Genomic DNA, 20,783 nt, shown 5'->3' with positions numbered 1-20,783 from the left:
TGTGGTGGACTTTTCATCCTTAAAATTTCTCAAAACAAAACATGATTTTAAAGTATACTCCAGTTTAACCACAGCTTTTTGATTTGAAAGAGAAATTAATTCAGGAAAGATCACAGGCATTCAGAGACCTAACACCTATAGTACTTGCTACATCAATAAAATGTAACACATAACACAGCAGCAGGCCAATCGTTCCATTTTACTGCTCAGCTAATTCTATCCTGAGAGTCGTTTGCAATGCTTTTCCCAAGATTTTGCACAAAACCATCACTGATGCAGAACAACAAAGGAGAGTTTGCAGGTACATCCTGATTTCAGATCTATGGCAGTCAATAGAAAAGGTTACAGTTGACTTCAGTGGGATTTGGTCCTGGGTCTTATTTAGGATTTAAGAAAACAGAAGCAATTTTGTTTTCTGGCCTTATGTGTAAGCAGGTAAAGGCTTAGAATATTTCTAAAGGCTTAGAATCCTTTTAATTACCATGGGTTTTATTATGTCAGGCAGTTAAATTTTCCATGATCTGCTGCATATAACGTTTGGGATAAACTTACACTGGGGATTCCAGCAGAAGAATGTCAGCCTTGTCATGAAAGCTAGAAGTTATTTTGTCTCTAGGAAATTATTTCTGGATGAAGTGTACAAAATGAGCCCTAGAATTTACTTCGAAGTGTTAAAAATCATTCTGGGTATGGAAAACCTGTCACCGTTCTTTGCCAAATGAGGTAGAGAGTGTACTTCTGCTTCCGCTTCTGTTTCTCTGGTTTCATAGGGTGATTCGCCAGCTTCAAAATTTTGAATATTTTATACTTTGTATTGAACTTCATTCTGAACTCTGAATTATTAATACTTAATAATCATAAACTCAAATTTCTAGGTTCTGTAAATACATATAATCAATAAGTGAAATTAAGGAAAGTTAAAAAAATAAAACAAAACAAAAAAACCCCAGCATTTAGAGGCAATATCTTGCAACCCATTTGATTCCACTGAAGCTGTAAACTCTCCTTTTACTGACAAACTCGGGATTTTTTAAATTTGACAGTGTCAGCTTTTCCTAGCACAGGGAGACAAACTGCATTCATGCAGTGAATGACCTGATAAATTCTCTTTAAAGTCATGCTAAAGTGAGATCTGGACAATAAATTTGAAAGATGCCCAGTGTACAGTGGTAGAAAATAGCATCTTGAATGTATTAGCACATACAAAGATTGCTTTTTAAAACTGGTTCATTGTTTGTTTATAGGCTCCTGGTGGAATCTAGATGCAGGAAACATCTTTTACCAATATTTTTTGGAACAATAAAAAATATAAAGCTCGGTATCTGTTTTGCCATTGGGTCCTGCATTTTTCACCCACCTGAATCTCCCACCACATATGGGATGCCCAAGAAAGATGAGAAAGAGCCATAAACATTAAGTGATTGCATAATGGTGAGCACACTGCAGTTCATCTGCACTGGTGAAGGGAAGACCTGCACATTAAGTATCCACTCCTGTGAGTTATGGGTCATTTGCTCATTAGTGAAGTGACTAATCCAGTAGTGAAGAAGATGTCTAGTGAAAATAAATCGCATTATACTACTGACTGCTGTGATGAATTCTTTATATGCTCTTTGTGTTATCACTCAGAGGACGCTTTTTACCCAACCCTTGGTGTTGCAGCCATGTTATAAGGAATTTTATCAGAGCGAACAGGAGTATTCATAAGGCAAGAAACAATAGAACAAGCAGGAAATAAATAATAACTAGATAACCGGGGAAAAGCACTAACACAATAGATGTTCAGTCATTAGTTTAAGCTGTCACATTTGTCCTGAAATGATCAGAACAACCACAGTGAAGCTGCAACAGCGAAGTTTACAATAAATCCACACTTGTGCGTTTTGAAGGCCACTTCAGGAGAGTTAGAGGAATAAATAGGGAAATCGGGGGCTAAACTTGATGCTGAAAGCACGTGAGCTGGAAAATGTTTTCAAGCATTTACATTCCTTAAAATTTTCAAAGCACTTACTGCTGAAAAGAAACGTGGCTTCACTCACCCACTATTTATAAAGGTCTAACACTAATACAATAATCTAGATGGGATGCTTAATTATGATGGGTTTCTTTCCCCTCATATTGTCTTCCCAGACATGGTTTAATGAGCCAAGTCTGTTCTGCCATTTCAGTTCACTTAAGTAGCACAAGACAGTTTCAACACTTGGAAATATCATTCTGCCACTGTCTGATCAGTGCTAAAATTTTACTGATTAGAGATCATTTAACCAGACCACATTAATTCTGGATATTCAAATCAATAATATTTAGAAAAACATTGTAAACTCTGAAAACTAAGGTTCTTTATTACAAGATTTTATTATAATTCATCCTGTTCAGTGCATACAGGATGAAGAAGATGGGTAGATTCAAGATGGCTTTGTTAACTATTAATGCTTACTGACACATAAGGCTTTTGCATTATATTTGTAGCATCCTGACTCTTTCTTCCACTTTGATTTCTCTTTTATATCTCTTTTGTTGGAGATGCTTAAAAGCAATTCTAACAGTTTGTAAGTAAAACAGTTTCTAACAGTAAGCAGCAAAGTTCTGCTTGCTTTGCTTTGCAGCTCTTGGAGTTAAGGCTAAGTTTAATTGGAGCTAATCTAAGTCATCAAGAAAAAAAAAAAAGAGAAAGACTTTTTTTTTCTGTACACATTGCCAAACAAAGCAGAGAGAGATTTGAGTTTTTCATTGTGGTTGTTTATGACCCTCTTTGGTAAGACTTGCTGAATTTCTAATTATGTGCTTAACAACTGGAACAGGCTCAATATATTAGCGCATTAAAAGTCTCCCTTGATCGCTTTCTTCTGAGTTACATAGCAGCCTCGATCAGCGAAGGTGTGGGATTGCTTTCCTGACATTTATTGAATTACCATTATTTAAATTATTTTGCTTGTTTCAATGAATTTGTCATACATTGTATTTTACAATAGATTTTCTTTTCGCTTGTTATTTACATAAAGGTTGCAATCCAGAAACAAGGCAATGAACACATGCATGTAAAAGTAAAGTGCAATTCACCCAAAAATCAACCATGAGCAGAAATATACCAAAAAGTGCAGATTTTTATTTTGCTAGCAAATTGTATTTGTAAGAAATATTTCAAATGAAAAGTATTTTCATTAAAAGTAACCCTGAGCATCTCTGCTCAAGCATTTCTAATTCATTCCAAATTAATCTAATTTCACAGGAAAAGAAAGACATAGTAAAAAAAGCCTTTCTCAGAGTAGTGGCGTGAGGCATAGTGGTGTAAAAGGCCTCGATCCAAAGCCCACTTGAAGTCATTACAGTGATGTCGCTTTGCCTTGGATGAGGGCTTGAGCAAAGGATATATTGAATTTTAAACAGATTTGAGGCCAGAATCTAGCTCAATATACAGATATTGTGCCACTTGCACTGGAACATATTTATTTTAGCAGGATCAGAGAACAGTTTTACCGTTCTGTATCTGTAAAACAACAAGTTGTTTTTCTGAAGAAGTCTGAATAACTAACAATTTAGTCCCAAGAACTATTTTCTTTCACATTTTCATTACAGCTATCGTTCTTAACCACAACAACAACAAAACCACCACCACTACCCCAAACAGGTTTTTTGACAGTATTTTTATAGTTTGGAAAAGTCAGATAATTCTACTCTGAAAACTGAAACAGGAAAAATACAATGCTATATATGCAAATGGAACAAAAATATCTGAAGGTTTTCTTTTCCGTGGCGTAGACATTTTCCAATAACCAACAGTTATTTAAATTTCATCATCTCGCATTTGTAGGATTTCTTCAAAAGTTGAGCTGATAGTTAATTTAAGATTGCTGACTTAGATCACAATAGAGTAATTAGGCAAAATTAGAGTAAAAAATGAAAGAAAATGAATCAAGTAATACAATACATTGTGTAGTACTTTTTTCATGGGCAACTCCACTGATAATCTTACAGTGCATGAATTATCAGGGAAGAAAAATGCTTTGATTATACAACTCTGTTACAAAACTATCTTTGAATTAAGGTAGCAATGCATTAGGTACTAGCTTTCACTGAAACTGCTATGTATGGTTTTTACTTCCACTCTGCAGATGTATTTTTGCATTCATTTTTACCATAGCAGTGAAAATAGCAAAGATCTCAAGGGCTGCACTGTGGCTCACAGTGCTCTAGTGTTTTGGAGGAGTGTGTTTTGTTACGTGTCACTTGCTTAAAACACATCTTACAGTAAAATAGTGATTTGGAAGACCAGAACAAAACCTGGGTAAAAAGAGTTAACACAAACATTTTAAAGTAATTTTATTCCTTATCAGAGCATGAGGTGAAATGAAATATGGAAGGAGGAAAAGAAGAAACCGTATTTCAGCAGAAGGAATGTTCTTGTCCCTTCCTGGAGTCACCGCTTTCCTCTAATTTTTAATTTCCTAACTGGGGTTTTCTGATCATTTTTCATGAAGCTGAATTGCTCAGCTATCCCTTCCGCATAATTTTAAATAAAACTGGAAGAATAAGAAAAACAAGACAAAACAAAACCTAAACCCTGTATGCTCCATTTGCTGAATATATGGTTTTCTTCCCCCTGTGTGTGCATGTGCCAGATGGCACTACACTGTGTTGGATGATAATAAACATGAAAAATACAGTCAGTGCATGAGCAGAGATAACTGCAGCTGAATGTACCAGGGCTGGGGCTGGTAGAGGGAAGGGGCAGATGTTCCAGCTGTGAAAGAAAAGCAAAGTTCAGCTCCTCAAGGGAGGAGCTGCTCTTGCTTCCAGTTAGCTCATGTTGGCAAGGGGATGTAGGGCCAGTGAGAAAGGAGGTTGTCCCTGGTTATTGCAGCAACTTGCCCAAGGGGCAGATTTGTGATCATTTCCCTCACGTCAGAGCCCAGCCCATTAACCTGGGGTGAGGGACACTTGTTTGGGGCTGTGGAGGGACAGCAGGCCCGAGCAGGGGGTGGTTAACCCAGCTCTGGACTCTCACCCCTGCAGTGTGAGGCTGGCAGGCTGTTGAGAAGGGATGAGTTTCAGCTGGTATTATGGGCTGGAAATAGGGCTACTGGAGGAGGGGGACTTGCCCGGGTAAAGGGCGGTGCAATGGCCTTGTGGGCCCCCATCCTCCCGCCATGTTCTGAGCCCTGGTGAACATGGTCCATCCCAACAACAAGTGGGAGCTGCAGTGTCCACAGAGTGGATCCCCAGCTCCACAGAGCCCCATGGCAACACCTCTACATGAGACATATGGAGGAGCAGCTGCTCCTCTTCGAAAGCCGCTACATCCTCCTCCTTCATAATGTCTTTCTGGAAGTACCGTAGCAGAGATCCAGATGGAGACACACCCACTTACAGCAACAAGGCATTTGTCCCCAAGCCATGTGTGTTGCTGCTGTCTTCAGCACAGGCACCGGCTACACAACTTTGCTTTTCCTCTGGCTTCCTGTATTCAAGTCTGCAAGTGTGGGGCCCAGAGGGTACCTGAAGCACTCACAAGACTTCCTAGGCCACAGATTTTGGGAGATCTGTTTGTCTAGCAGGTAGAGTTTTAAGGTGGTGAACTGATAGGGGAAAGAGTCTTGGGGACATCGACTAACAAATGCCTGGTGGTGAAGGGTGCATACAGGGCACATCAACTCTATTTAAACATTTGCATGAAACAGGCAACAGTCTGAGTACCCGCTGTTATTCATTTGACCCAGAGGGCAATGTAGTAGGAAAATGGTTTTCTTTTAATCTAGTACTTGTCCTTGGAAAACTCTCTTTGCCATGAGGAAGGACATTTCCAGACAGAAGTTGAAACGGCACCTATGCAGTAATTTATTTGCCCCATTCACTTCACCCTCTCTTTGCTTTTGTTTGTTACTCTCATCTTTTCCTTCTTACCAACACACTGCATTTTGAAAGGGGCAAACAAATTTAGGAAGCTAACCAAATTGTAGTGGATAATTATTTACTTTTAAATAATTCCATCCTTTGCTTCCTTTGTAATTTATGTGACATTATTACAGAGTACATTACTATAGCAAAAGGAAAAGAGTCAGTTAAAGGAGTAGGAAATAAACACCGAATTATTCTTGGTCCTGCAAAGAATGTAATGCAGAGTTTCTTAGTTCATTTCTACTAGTCTGATGAAACTTTCTTCCTGTGTGAATGCTAAACATAGTCCAGACTCAGGGGTGACTACTAAAACGTATGACCACTCCATCTCCGAGCTAGATAGCACCTAAGGCTTGCTGTGGCATTGTCCATCTTTGCAGGCTCACTGTAGTAACGCTGTTGTTCAAGAAGCAGCTTTGGCTTCACCAATACTTGCAAAATGAGAGACGACAAGGAGGGAAAGAAAGGTGACCCCCAATGTTTTAAGATACTGGTGGCACAGACCTTTGCTCCTTGAGCGTAGGCTCCTGACATGAGGGTGGAAGAGAGGGGAGTTTCCTCTGCTCACCACATGGTGATGACAAATGTCACCTACAGACAAAAGAAAATGAAAAGGAACGATAAGTGAAACATGGGCAATGATTTAGTTGCTTGAAAAAAGCACATTAATCATCCGACAGCTCAGCTGTACTGCAGTGAAAGTTCTTTTCTCATGTTGTGGTGAACCTGGGGATCAGTGCTGGGAAGCGGAGCTGGAGCAGGGCTGGCAGCAATATTTAGGAGCAGCAACTGCTCGAGTTCATTAAGAAACCGAGTACTAAAAAACCACAACTTCCTCATGGACCCGTAAATACCCATTTTAGCTGCCGGTTTAATCACCCGCAAAGACACTGCCTGAATCTTTTCAAGCCCGGTGTATCTGAAGTTTTGGGAGCGGTTGTGAATAAATACTTCACTGCCTGCTCACAGCGACGTTTCTTCGGCGTTAGCTCATTAGAGTGCCTGAAAGAGACCCGACAGAAAATAAGTTAAATGCAACTAAAATCGTCATCCGCTTCGACTCTAAGAACAACGAGAAAGGCGAGGCATTCACCAAAAAGTTGCAAAAGGCGTTTCAGCTGCACCGCAGCTATTAGGAGCGCGGGGAAAGGGACTGAGGGATGTGAGCGGGCAGTGTGTCTGGGATCCCAGTCCTCAGTTGTTGAAGGGTTTTTTTTTTCCTTTATTTCGCGGTTGGGTTTTTTTGTTTGGTTGGTCGGGTTTTTTTGCCTTTTATGTTTGGTTGGTTTTTTTGTTTGGTTGGGATTTTTGGGGGGGTGTTTATTTGTTTGTTTGTTTGTTTTTTCGTGGGGCTGATGCTTTGGTTTTTTGATGGTGGTTTGTTTTTTGTTTTTTGGGGTTTTTTTGGGGGGTGGGGGGGAGTTGGTGACTCCAAAAGATGTCACGGCAAAGTGAAATCATTGCAGAGGGCTGCTCATGCATTCAGCCTGTAGAGTTTTCAAAATGTGATGTTTTGCAATGATGACATTAGAGTAGCAACCAAGGGTCCAAGACAGCAACGCCTGCTGCAGCTGGGCTTCGCTTTGAAATGCCCAAGACAATGGGGGCCACTGTTCTCCATCGCTTCGCCTTTCCATTCCATTTACATAGTCTGTTCTGCCTGATTGACCAGCTTGGGCTGTCCAAGGGACCAGCATTGTTCACAGATCACTTCAAGATGGCACAGATGACAAGATTCAGGTGAGAGATGAAGTGGGATGATTCTCAAATGCCATAAGAAAAAGCTACCCTGGGAACTTTTAACGCGAGGGAAACAGTTAGAGAATTGAGGCAGTTAAAGGATTTTTCTTTTTCTTTTTCTTTTTCTTTTTTTTTCAAGAAACCGATCGTATTTTGAAATACGGTGTCTTGACACATAAACTAGTAACAAGAGGTTTGTGTGTTCGTTGCGGTATTTTGTTTGGTTTGTGCTCGGATGTGTTGTAGGGTTTTTGTTGGTGATTTTTTTTGGTGTTTTTTTTCCACTCAGACTTCAGACTTCACCTTCCCCGGGTACGATGAGAGCCGTGCCACTGGAAACCTTTGCAAACCACAGTTTCCTCAATAAAATCATAAGACTTTAATAAATAAAGCTCATCATAGAGGCGAGTTTTGAAATTCGTCCGTAACTAAGTATCAGGATTAATTAGTTAATGTTCATAAAGCTTTTTCGACGTGAAAAACCCTCCCAGAAATGCTAAGCGCGCAGAGAGCGGTTCACCGCCAACCCTCAAGGCGGGCGGGACCGCGAGGTTTTCCCGCCCGGGCGCCGGGCTGGGAGCGGCGGGGAGTGCAGGGAAGCTGGAGAACGCCTGGTTTTCCCCGGAGAAGTTGCAAACTCTCTGCTGTCCCAGATTCCCGACTGAAATGTCACGGTTTGTCCTTTTTTTTTTTCCCCAGCCAGGTAAGCATACACACGGCAGCGCCCCTAAAATGAATTTCATTTGACACCGATGTTTTGACTTCATCTCTAAAAGGCAAAATCTTTGTCATACAAGTATGTTTTCCCTGGAGGGGTTTCCAGCACAATTTGCTATAATTTCTTTACACCTAACGGAACTGATGGGATCTAAGCAGTAAAACATATTCCCACAGTAGCTTCGCTCTCTCGCACTCTCTGTTACCCTCCTGGGGTTCGGATCACTCTCTAGTATAAATATTGCCAATAATTGTGCTAATATGGTGATTCTCAGAAGGAAGCAGAACCCTCTCCTCTTCGCATAGGAGACCTAAAAAACATGCGACTTCTACTTAATCTCTGGGTGTATTCTCTCCTAGCTGCTCGTCTTGCCCCTGCAGAGACTAATACACTTAATTACACGATCTACAAGAGTTTCCAACAAGGTCCCGGGGGCTGTTAAAGATCGACCCCCGCACGGCGACCAGGACTGAAGGTGCGTGCCTGTCTCTGCAACGCGAACACCTCGAAGGGAATGCGCGTTGAGCAGGACTCGGCTCTTCAGAATTATCCCAAAGTTCAGGCCCTTCTCCACTGTTTCACACACACAGCACCCCCCTTACAACTTCTCCTCTCCAGTCCCAGGTCGGTTTGGCCCTCCGCGCCCCCGCTCCGAGAAGGGGGTTAAAAGCTGCCGATGAAACTTAAGTGGCTCTGGAGTTTGTTTAATTTCCCTCCAGTGTTTACTGATAATTCGAGAGACGCTTATCTCGGGGAATATAACGATTAATACAACCGCAGGTTTCCAGATAAGTGATTGTGATGGAGATTGTTGGCGAGAAAATAGACAATTATCCGCTGTTAGCTTTACATAAAGATCGCATTAACTTGAATTAGTTATCAGACAAAAGAACATCAGAAAGCTGCACCTTTCTGCCAAGGCAACCGCTTGCAGGCGGTGTGCTCCGCACAAGCAAACGCACCGCTGCCTCCCCAGCATCTCGTAAGCATGAAAGAGGCGGTGGGCTCGGGGGCTCCGGGGGAGACGGGGTCGGGGACAAGGACGGGAGGGGGGGCTTTCACGGCAGCGACACGCCACGTTCATGCGAAGGCACGGCCGCTGCGAGGAGCGGGGAGGGCTGAGCCCCGAGGCCGGGGGATCGCTTTAATATCAGCTGCCCGGCCGGGACGCTTTCATTTCCATAGGGCGAAATTAACATGGACGTGGGGCAGGCGCTGGGGCGGGAGGCAGCGCGCCCGAGGAAGAAGCAGCGTGGCTGATCGCCAAGGAAACCTCGCTGAAAGGGAAGGGGAGAGCATGTGGCTATTAAAACCCCCGACACAATAATAACATTAAAATAAATAAATAAATAAACCCATAATGATAACTTGGAGGCAGCTCGCCATTTGCATATGAAACCACCGGCCAGAAGCGCGGCAAGTCCCCTTGCCGCATTATGTGCTCGGCGGTCCCAGGTCCACCCCCCAGACTGAAAAGCCTTTTGATTATTTCTCCTCTCCCTAGGAAGGGCTGATTCCTCCGTAATTGATAGCGGGGAAGGGCCGTAATTAATTTCGCAGCGAAGTGAAGTGCAGCTTCTTCTCCCGGCTGGAGGGGAAGGGCTGGAAGAGAGGAAAGGAGGCGAGGGAGCGGAGGCGGGGGGAACTCCCTCCGAGAACCCCCAATTAAAGGAAATCACGCCTCACCCTCTCCAGCACCGAGACACCCCCCACCCCTCGGCTCCTCGCCACCCCCTCGCTCCCCGGGGAGACAGGAAGGGCAGGGACCGTGGGCTGCTTTCACGGAGTCAGAAAGCATTCACTAAGCGTTTGTGTTGCGGGAGGTTTCTGTGGGAATCGGGTGGCTGGAGTAATTGCGGGGGGTGGGGAGGGGGAGCGGGTGCACTCTCGGCTGGCTTCTCTCTGGAATTAAAGGCAGTCTTCAAAATAGGGTGTTTGTCAGAGAATTTCAGTAGGGAGGAAACCTGCCATTTCGGATCAGCGCGTTTTCTGTGCTGGTTTTCCAGACAGAGCCTTAAATACCGTGTTTATACGAGGCGGGGGGAGAGGTGAAGAGAGGCTTTTCTTGTGTGATGGGGCAATAGGGGAAAAAAGCCGGCGAGGTACTTCAGGCGTCGGGTTGAAGCCTAACCTAAGCCTGAGGTAGAAATCAGCCGGGAGGAGGGCGCGGGGGCACCTCAGGTGAACGCATGAGGCAGCCGCGGAGGGAGGGGATGGCAGGTGAACGGGCGCTACTCCCACCCGGGACACAGAGTCCCGGGAGCCGTCCCCAGCCGCGAGACGTGCCGCTGCTGCCGCTGGGTCCCCGCTGAATAGAGCGGATAATGATCCCCGGTTCCCAAGGCAGGCTTGCTGCTGCCTGGTGAGCCCTGGATTTGTGTGGTCCAAGCCTTTCCCAGCTTGTCCCATTCTGTCACCGGGATAAGGGGCTCCCTCGGCTCGTTTGCACCTGCGTCGCTTTTGGCTCCTTCAGGAATGCGCTGAAGCTTGTAATCAGCTTTGTGAAGCCATTGAGTGCACGGCTGAGTGAAACTTCCAAAGCTCGCAGAAAACTGGCCCGCTGAATAGGAGTCAGCATGGGGCTTCTCTCCAAGCCCCTGGCCTGCCAAATTCCAGCAGAGCCCCTCACAATCAGTCCACACAAGCTTTACTGCTCTCCCCGCACTGAGAGAAGCGAGAAAAGAAAAGCTAAAATACCAGTCACCGAGGTTAGCGGTTTGTTCCCAGATTAATGGCAAAGGCCTCTTTCCCTGATGCAGCTAACCAATTCAATCAAGAGTTGTGTGTGTACATATATATATGTGTGTGTATACATATAGATGTACATACATATGAATATGCATGCATGCCTACGTATTTAACAAGAAAAGGAAGAAGGAAACGGTATTAATTTTTATTTTTATGTGACCGCAAAGGCTCTTGTGGCAGCAAACAGGTAGCGGGGCTGTCTTGCTGTCCCACAAGGTCACGCTTATATCACCTCAATCTTTCCTGCGACGTTGTGGTTTTAAGACTTGGGATGAAGGTGACCCTCATCTGCCGTCTGGTTTACCACCCGGAAGTGATCGACTACCAAGCAAAACTCCAAGGGAGAGTATGAGAAAAGCAACGGGTAGGCTAAAGGTTAAAAACAAAAATCAACAACTACACCACCACTACTAAGAAATCCATTTTATGCTTAATATAACTCGAAGGGGCGAAACGTGAATTTTTCGCAGGGCGCTTCGTGCTCTATGATACTCGCAGGATGGATTTGTCATACCCGAAGGTCGCGGCCGCCTCGCTCCCTCCGAGCTGGGGAACGCGGGGATGTTCCGCTGCATCCTGGATGGCTTCCAGCCCGGGCAAAAACGTGCACGGAAGGTCCCCACTTGAGGGAATCCCCTTATTTTGAGCACCCGTAACACTTGCGACATGTACCGATTCACCGTTACGTTAAGGCTTTCCCAGCGTCTGGTTGCACTGGCAAGCGTGGCGCTAAGCAACTCTGGAATACTTAGCACGACTTTGTCATACTTTTCATCCGGGTTCTGAAGGTCTGTATGTGGTTGAAGATTCACTTTTATTAGGGGAAACAATTACTCGAATTATACAAACACTTTGCTTTCTAAAGCAGCGCTTTCACGGAAATAAAAGCTGTAAAATACCCTTAAATCTGCTAAAATTGCGAAACAAGTGCACGGTGGCACCAAATCTGTAAGTAAAGATTAACTGAGCAAGGCTTTCTCTTCAGATATTGGGACTTTTTGTTCCATTTATGTCCTTCTTCTTCTACGCGTATCTGAAGTAATGAAAACAACATTAATATGTTTTGCAAGTCTTTCTCCTGGGCTAGTGTAGGGGGGGAAATGGAAATTTCCAGCATTTCCAGAGATTATGTCTCCTGAAGAGTTTTCCCATGCCTTTTAATTATGTCATGGAAGTAAGGTTTTCTTCATGCCCACACTGAAAAAGGCTCGGCAGAATGGACAGAACCAATTCCACACAGTTGGTAGATGTTTCTTGTAAGCTCAGAACGATTTTGTCTCGCTCTGCTGTCATTCTGATGGTGTCTTCTCAATTAATGCATATTCAGGAATGTTCAAGAAGTCGATGACGGCAGTAGGTGTTTCCGCCATTGCTGTCCGACGAGTCTGCACGGGCTCAGCGGTGACAGCTGATGGCACAGCAAACGATGGCGCAAGATAGTTTACCAGCATCAGTGCATCGCACTCTGATCCCCAAGTCCTCCTAAAAGATAACGTTACACACAGTGTAAAGAATTACGGAGCAAAAGCGTAGATCAAAACGTCTCATGTTGAAGTCTTGGCCCTTGAAACTGCGGCCGCACAAGAACTTCTACGTGTGGCCACAAATCCACAAATGGTTTAAAGCCCCATCTCTTTCTGCCTGTAAAGTTTATTTTCTTTTTGGAAGTTTGATGTGCTATTTTCGACCGTGTTGCTTCTTCCAACCATTCTCAGTGACAAGTCATGAGGATATGCAGTAATTCAGAAATTAGTGAAATTTTATTCTTGGTGGGGGCGTTGGATTAAGAGGCTGGGAGAGTGTGAAACAAGTCAACGTGTAATTGTATGATAAGGCTCTCACGAGGAATTTATTGGCCAAGTTGCTATTTCTATTCCTTCCTAATCTCGTTTAGCACATTCATTCTCTGCAATCTGTCTCCATAATCTTCTGTGACAGAATGGCAGCCAATAGAAGCATGCATGTTTGGAGAGAAGAGAAAATATGCAGAGGCGTGATAAACTGATGCTAATTATCCATATTTAGGACACCGAGTGCAGAAGATCAAGGTTTACAAATAACAAACCAGAGCCAATGATGATGGCTTCCTAGTGTGGAATATATTGGAGGGGACAAGATAAGGGTTTCACATGCAGAAGAGATTTATTGGTCAAAGGGTTCACCTTCCACTTTTCCACTTTTATATAGCAGTAAATTATTTAGGCTAAATTCACCAGAACATTACTCTTTTATTTGGCAATGTGCCATGACTTGCTCTTTCTTTGTGTCCTTTCAATGCAAATCCTTGTAGTGTAACATCAGTTGATAAGAAACAAATAATTGAAGTAATAGGTAATTCCCTTTAAATTGTGCATATAGGAGAGTAAGGTAATCATCTAGTGCAGAATGAGACCGGAGTATAGAGCAGATAGCTGAAAGTGAAACAATATCCATCTCGGCTATTAAATTACATTTGTACTAGAGAAAAATAACCTGCAGAAGACTTCTAGGTTGGACAAGAAACAACACTAGTCTAGTCAGCTTTACACCATTTTCCTATAGGCTTCTCATATTTCTTTCACTTTAAAAGATAGCTTTTCCCCATTTTGTCTTGCTTTCTCTTTTCGCCTTTTTTTTTTTTTTTCCCCGTAAAGCTAACGTTTAAATTAGGGATGCTGCATTCTCCTTTTAACAAGTGTTGGCTTTGAGAAATAATGAGGGAATTCAGTTTGGCAATATCTGTGTAGTATGGTTGAGGGTCAGTGGAGTGATCTGAGTAGACTGCAGTAATTGTACTGTAAAGTTTCCAAAATGAGAACGATATTTGGTTAGTTTGTTTGTTTAGAAGTTCAGAAAGTATTCTGTATAGCACCAAAATTCTTACTGCAATTTTCTATTAACATCTTCCTGTCAGGTGAAGATAACCTGTTCTTTGAGAAAGTCACTAACTATTATATTGTATGTCAACACTCTTTGCCTCTCTGGCTGTATTTTCCTGTGTTGGTGGCACGAAGATACTCAGCAAAACACAGAACGCTGCTGAAGCTGAAAACATACATCTTAGAGGCGTGTATATTTCCATTTAGGAAAACTCTTCAAAATATCTGTCATTTGGTATGTGGAAAGATATTTACTCAGTGACTAGTCTTTTAAGACGAAAAAATTTCACGGCCTTTTGTTTTAGTGCAGAATGACTCTGGATTTATTTCTCTCCTCCTCTGAGGTATACCTTTTAAATTGGTTCGTATTTCGTGTTTTGTGCATGGGGAAGAATACTGCAGTCTCAAGCTTAACATTTTCGCAGGTTTCCTAAAAAAAAAAAAAAAAAAAAAAAAAAAGAATTTCTAGAAGCGGTCGTGCTTTTTCAAATTTCCAGAATTAGCGGACTTCACCCAAAATGACCTCACAAAATACATCGTAGGAGACAGAAGATAGACAAGCAGACCGGGTGCAACTTAGGTCATGCAAGTTGCCATTCGTTCATGGGTGGACTGAAATAAAGGGCAATAAAGACGAAGTCTATGGATCACGACAGCCTCTGGGGCACAGCTGGATCTAGGGCTGCCAGGCGCAGTCGGTGTCTGCTCATGAGCCACCTCTGGGCTCCCCGGTCAGGGAAACCCGAGGGTGGATCTGGCCTTCACTAAAATCAGCTAGGGGCCAGACCCTCCAGTCCTAGGACGGAGGTGCAGCGTGCAGGCCCTGGCAGTCTGGCTGCCGCCGGTTCCATGGCCTCGGTCCGGGACATGTCTCTGTCCTGTGTCCCCTCTCCAGGGACCAGAGGTTGTTATCTCCCCTGCGACGCGGTAGCCTGACCCCGGAGCTGCTCCCCGGGGACGTGGAGCTCCCCGCCCGCACGCACGGTGCCACCGTCTGCCCCCCCTCCATGTGAGATGGGGGAGACCTGAATCTGCTCTGCCAAAGACCCACGGGCATGCGGCAGCTGTCCCCGGGTGGCAGTGCCACGGCGGGGAGCGAAGGGGCCGTCCTCACCGATTTGTGTAAGAAGATATTTGGCCCTGGCAGGAAGGTGCGGAGGTGGGAAGGTACATAGGATAACCGGGTCCTGGGCTTCATTAAACCACGTTTGGCCACTAGTTAGGTTGATTTTCAAAGTAGCGGACGGCAATGCCTGACCCACTTTGTCAGCAGCCCCTTTGGCAGGAGGCACGGCTGACCCTGAGCCGCCTCCCCAGTTGCCTTTTCCCCTCCTTTTCATGCAAAAGAGGTTTAATTCCTGTCCGTAGGAAAAAGGCAGTTTTCCGCAGCAAATCCGACCAGTTTTTTAAAGTAACATTTCACAGTTTCGTTTGTCATCCCCAGAGAGACACTAGAAATCCCTCTAATCCGGGTGCTAAGCGCGGTGTGCGCATTGGCAGAGGGAACACCGAAGTTTCCCCTTCAAGAGTTTTGCGGCTGTGCTTACCGTATGATATCTGACAAGAGAAAGGATTCCATTCCAGGTGTTGTACAGCTGTTTTACAGAACAGGAACGTAGCTTCTGTAATTCTTTTTTCTGCCCTTTCTTTAATTTTTTTATCTTTATGTCTCATACCACGAAAGCCAAACCTGATCCCTTGTGAATTTTAGCTCCGAATTTCTGCCTCCGTATTTCCAATCATTCAGTTTTCGCGTGTGAAGAGAGTCCTGTACCTCGTAGGAAATGGACATGTCATATTAAAACTAAAAGGTATGACAAGATGCTTCAGGTCTCCCGTATCTGATTCTGATGCGCAACAATATATGGAGAGAGGTTTGCATTCACCAGCAAAAATCAGAAAATCATGATAGGACTTTCCCAAGTGAATGACGCCACGACATATATTTAAGGAGGTGTTGCCATCCACAGTCTGACAGATTTTTGTTAAAGATGAACGCCTTTTTTTTTTTTTTTTTTAAATTAGCTTTTGCTGGAAGTCACCAAGAATATTCTGAGGAGCAGAGACTGTGCTTTGAACAAGGGACTCTGAGCTTGTATCTTCTCATGAAAATAAGTTTACCTTTCAACTGTAGTATCTTCTTCTTTCATCTATCGTTTAATACTAGTCTAAGATACATGATAAATACATCTGTCGTAACCGTGAATACATAAACGCGTGAATTAGGCATTATGAATCATTTAAAAGGTGTCTGAGGCTCATGAACACATATAATTTACCTACCTGGAACTATATACTAAATACTACAACTAAATAGCAAGTTCCTACCAAATTGTTCCAAATAGCTCATTTGATTTTCCAAGAGTGTCCTTTGAAATAACGCCATGTCATTGCTTTCCTTGTCTTCAATGGCTGGATCTGTGACACGCGTATCACGATGAGATTGTCCCACTTAACCAGCGAAGTTTGGTTTGCGAAGCCTAAAAGGTGTTGCTGTATTCGGGAAAATAATGCATCGTTTTTCCCTACAGATGCCTAGTCACAAGAAAACGATTAGGAGACTATTTCACACTAAGCCATGACCCAAAACATGGTCTGCTAAGTGGAACTTTGGGATGGAGGGTTAGCAAAAACTTCCTCAGCCTTGCGAGAAAGTTATAAACTGAGAGGAACATGAACAGACGAAGTGCTTTTGAGGGTGAGAAACGCATGTTCCGCTCTCGTTTCTTCGTTGGTTCGGCCGTTCCGCAAGACACGTGAGTAAATGATGTGACACCAGAGCATGGAAAGTTCCCGTTTGGAAAACGCACCGCATGTCTGAATCCCTTCCTCTTCACCCTTACGGCTGTTCAAGGCACACCGCTGAGAGGTTTGTTAGACTAAACTGCGCGCTTCCATTCTTCGGCTCCTCGTGTTGTTTTGTGCGGTTTGATTTTTTAATTTCTTTTTTTTTTTTTTTTCGGAAGTTATTCTTCCTTAGCTATTTTCTGCAATCTGAGATTCACAGTTCTCCTCCAGACCTCTCCCTCCTGAAACGTGCAGGCTTCATTTCCCTTACAGCTGTGTATTTTAAAAGACGTTTCCCACCTAGTTTTCTTTTCTCTTTCACTGTCCTTCAAGGAAGGAAATAAACGAGTTCACAGTGACTTCGATTGTACAAGCGTCTTGTTTTTCGCATTATTTTTTACGTTCTAACATCGAGGGAGGAAACACGCAGCTCTCACCTGCCCTGTGGCTGAAAAGCGATTTAGAGGAATGTAGGACTGATAATGCACGAAGTAACAGATAATGAAAATACCCCAAACAAACCCTAAAGGAAAGCAATGCCCCTTTCTGCCTTCTGCTACGTATAGGTAAAATGAAAGGTGACTTGGAAAGCTAACCCGATCAATTGATCAAGTGATGTTTCAAGATTTTTCCAAACTTTAAAGGTATTAATGTGTGTGTAAGGCAGAAGGGGAGACCATGGTTGGGGTGTATGCAACTCCAAGTCACCGTGGATGGTTTCAGAGCCCCCAGCTTTCCTCACCGGGTCGAAATTGTGTTTTGAATTCCCGTGCCTGGAGTTTTATTTCTCTCCTCCCGCCTTGGGTTCCTTGCGGTTGCAGGTCCAAACCTGCAGAAGCTGTTACTTCATTCTGCTAACCTGATTGCGATTAAACTATCCACTGTCCAACATTTTAGCAATAAAATCTTCCTAAACAATTTTTCTGCATTGGTAGGAAATCAAAGTTCATCCCTGTCCCCTTCGTCCTTCCGTGGATGAATTTTACTGCCCAAAATGTATGGTGCCTTTGTTCACCCCTAGTTCCTAGTTGCTATGGAGAGTTTTACGCCTTGGTAAACTGTATCTCACCTCCTCCCGGTGAAAGCTATTATTTTCCTAAATGCACTTTGCAGACTCCTGTCCTTCCCCCCGTGTCGGCTGCACTTCCTCAGCCCACACTGGTCTGCCCCAGGCTGAAGCCGCGTTTTCCCAGTCCTCAGAGCTCAGCTCACCCACTAGCCCTTGCCCAATTGTTTGACCACCGCCAGATGCTCTTCTGCTTCTCCTCGGTTTCATTGTCCCCCTTTTTTTTTTTTTTAAGGTTTATGTAGGATAGTCTCTCTATCTGAGAGCCGCAGTTAACCGTGGCACACGTCTTCTCCGAATCACAGAGAGGTGCCCAGGCTGAAAGCGTGGACAATGGGATTTTACCGAGCATGAAGCATATTACCCCCAAACCCATCCTGACAGGCCATGCTAAACCACTTGAATGACTTTCTTGAAACAAGACCTTTCTGAAGGCTCCTCCCTTCAGGGAATTACACCGTTCAGGAAAGATAGGCATGAAACTGCACAGGGGCACCCCGAGGCTTTGTAAATAGGATGCAGGAGCTTCTTTGTCACAAGGCCCCACAGCTTCAACCCCAAAGCCAGGGACCAGCCCTCTTTCCCTGGGCAGCTGTTCCTTACTTCACACCAGATCTGGGCAGTTTAAAAGACTGGGGTTTTCTCAGGTCCTTTCCCTTTGGTATCTCCAGACTTTTTTGAGGGCACATACAGAGGCGAAACTCAGTTCAACCAACTCCTGTTGACTTGTGGCATATCCTACACGGGCATCGACAGGAGTATCCCGATTTTAGCATAGGCATAAAGGCTAGAAAGGACTTCCAGGTCTTCTGCTAGCACCTCTTACCATCTCGGGGATACAGCGGAAGAGTGGGCCCTATACACCGTGCTGCTGTTACAGCAAAGCTCTTTGAGGGTCTCCAAAATTGAGTTGGCTAAACTTGACTTTCGCAAAGTTTCCCCCAAGAGCAGAATGACTCGCTGCATGTCAAAGTGGACTCTTTGCTTAGGAAAGCCTCCCGTTACATCTGTACCTGCACAGCCGGTGCCCGGGGCCTCGGCTCCTTCGCCAGCCACCCTCCTTTTCGGGGCCGCCCCTGTCCGACGGCTCTTACTGACATTAGTCAGCAGAGGCGCAGCGGGGCCGGAGCCAGCAGGCAGGCAGGCAGGCAGGCCATGACCGCCCCGCATGCATAATCTCTGCTTTCCCTCCCGCCGCCCAGGCATGGGGTGGTGGGCTCCCACCGCTCCCTCGAAGGCACTCGCTGCAACCGGCCCACTTCACGCCATTCCTCCCCTCCGTGTCCGGCCACGTTTTCTGTTTCGTTCCCTCTGCCTCTCTCTCACATTACCTCGCCAGAAGTGACTTTTCAGCCAAACTTTGCTACCCATCTCCTCTCCCCCTCAGCCGTGTGACACCACTTGTTTCAGACCTCAGTTTCCCTCCAGGGAAGCAGCGCCCACCCACACCCCTAACCTCAGCACGAACCCACGGACACTCGCTTAATACATATACCTCCCGGTCCCTGCCTGCCGGCCGCGGGCGCCCACTCTCCCCTGAGCTGCGTGGGTTTTCGTGGCGCTGAGGAGACGGAGGTGGGCCACGCATGGCAGCAGGTGCCAGGGGCTCCCCTCGGCACTTTTCGGGGACGTGTCTCCGACTTAGGCCAGGGCCCTCTGCTTTAGCTCCCCGTTAGCTCGGACGACGTGCACACAAGTGCTCGAGGATGGTGGTGGGATAGCACCGAGCCACCGAGCACCCTCGCTTTGCGGGGTGCTGTGTTTTCTGGAAGATGAAGGGTCAAAACACTGCGAGGTGAAGGGACTACTTGTTTCCTCCTTCCATAAAAAATAAAAGTTGCTGTATGTCTCCTCCCCCCACCGTGTAGTGTCTGTGTGCGTGGGGTGTGAGCGGCAGCGCGGAGCAGCGGCGCCGATGCCCCGCGGGGCTCGGAGCGGCGGACGAGAAGCCCACCCGCCGCTGCCGACCCCGCTCGGCGGCCCGTCGGGGGCGGCTCCGCTCCCACCCCCCGCCCCTGGTAGCCGTGCAGCAGATGGCCTGCGGTCCGGGAGGGCGGCCTGCGCGCCGCCCGCCGCTAAACGCATGACTGGAGCCGGGCTTTGGTGTCGCCGGCAGCCCCACGGCCCAGGCCGGGTGGGTCCCGTGTGGAGTTTAAGAACGGCCCTTCTCGGCTGACAGCAGCGCGCTTGTTTTTCCCAGATATCTCGGCCCTGCTCCCCCGCCTCTCACGGCTGCATTCACACACCCCCACACCTCCCCGCCCCGCTTTCCTTTCCTCCCTGCTCCTCCGTGAGGGGCCAAAAGGCTGCGGGCGGGAGATAGAGCACAACCGCATCATCCTCCCCACCACCATCAGCCTCAGCCCCCTGCTCTCCCCTTGAGACCTCTTTTCCCATGCACCCCCCCCCCCGCCCCTAAAAGCTGTGGCGTCTCCCTTCTCCCCCGAGCCGGGCCGGGGCCTCCCGCACCAGCCACCTGCTCTGCGGGGGGCTCTGGTTTCTCTGGCTGCCCTGCCGGCCACTGGCTTGCAGCAGGAGCCGTCGGTGTTCCGCTGGGTGATTGTAAACGGGCTTGACTGGCCGTTCATCTCGGGGTCAGGACTCTCCTCGCTAATCCCTCGCTCTCCAAACACGGGTCCCCCTCCTCCTTCCCCCCACCCCGCTCCCTCCCTCCCTCTCTCTTCCCCCTTCTCCCCTTTCATCCCCCTCTTCCTCTTGCATCATTCATCTGGAGCCCCTCCGACGGGGCCAGGGGTACCTCGCTTCGTGGGGCTGCAGTTCGCAGAGACCCACGGACACCCCGCGAACAACACCCCCGCAGGCTCACTGCTCCGCGGCCCCGGGGGTCTTGCTTAGCGAGGAGGGGCCTTCCCGCAAGATCAGCCTCCGGCACACTCACATGGACACACGGACACACAGACAGACACACACACTCTCTCGGACGCAGCCCGCCTCCACGAGGCTGCCCCTT

At 46.0% G+C, this 20,783-nt stretch overlaps 2 long non-coding RNA genes across 2 annotated transcripts in view; one reads left to right on the top strand and one right to left on the bottom strand.

The window, feature by feature from the left end:
* Positions 1–2,880: 2,880 nt before the first annotated feature.
* The window catches only part of LOC110364607 (uncharacterized), a 32,828-nt gene continuing 14,925 nt past the window's right edge, over positions 2,881–20,783 (bottom strand). Inside the window, exon 2 of the long non-coding RNA XR_002423499.2 lies at positions 2,881–6,486. This is a non-coding gene — a long non-coding RNA (uncharacterized LOC110364607). The remainder of the gene's footprint in view (positions 6,487–20,783) is intronic.
* LOC110364608 (uncharacterized) lies at positions 6,496–8,026 on the top strand. The gene is made up of 2 exons (XR_002423500.2): positions 6,496–7,635; positions 7,932–8,026. It is a non-coding gene; the product is annotated as an uncharacterized LOC110364608 (long non-coding RNA).

Source organism: Columba livia, chromosome 1 (genome assembly GCF_036013475.1).
Source record: "Columba livia isolate bColLiv1 breed racing homer chromosome 1, bColLiv1.pat.W.v2, whole genome shotgun sequence".
NCBI classification, from domain to species: Eukaryota; Metazoa; Chordata; class Aves; order Columbiformes; family Columbidae; genus Columba; species Columba livia.
This window is presented reverse-complemented; position numbering and strand designations above follow the sequence as displayed.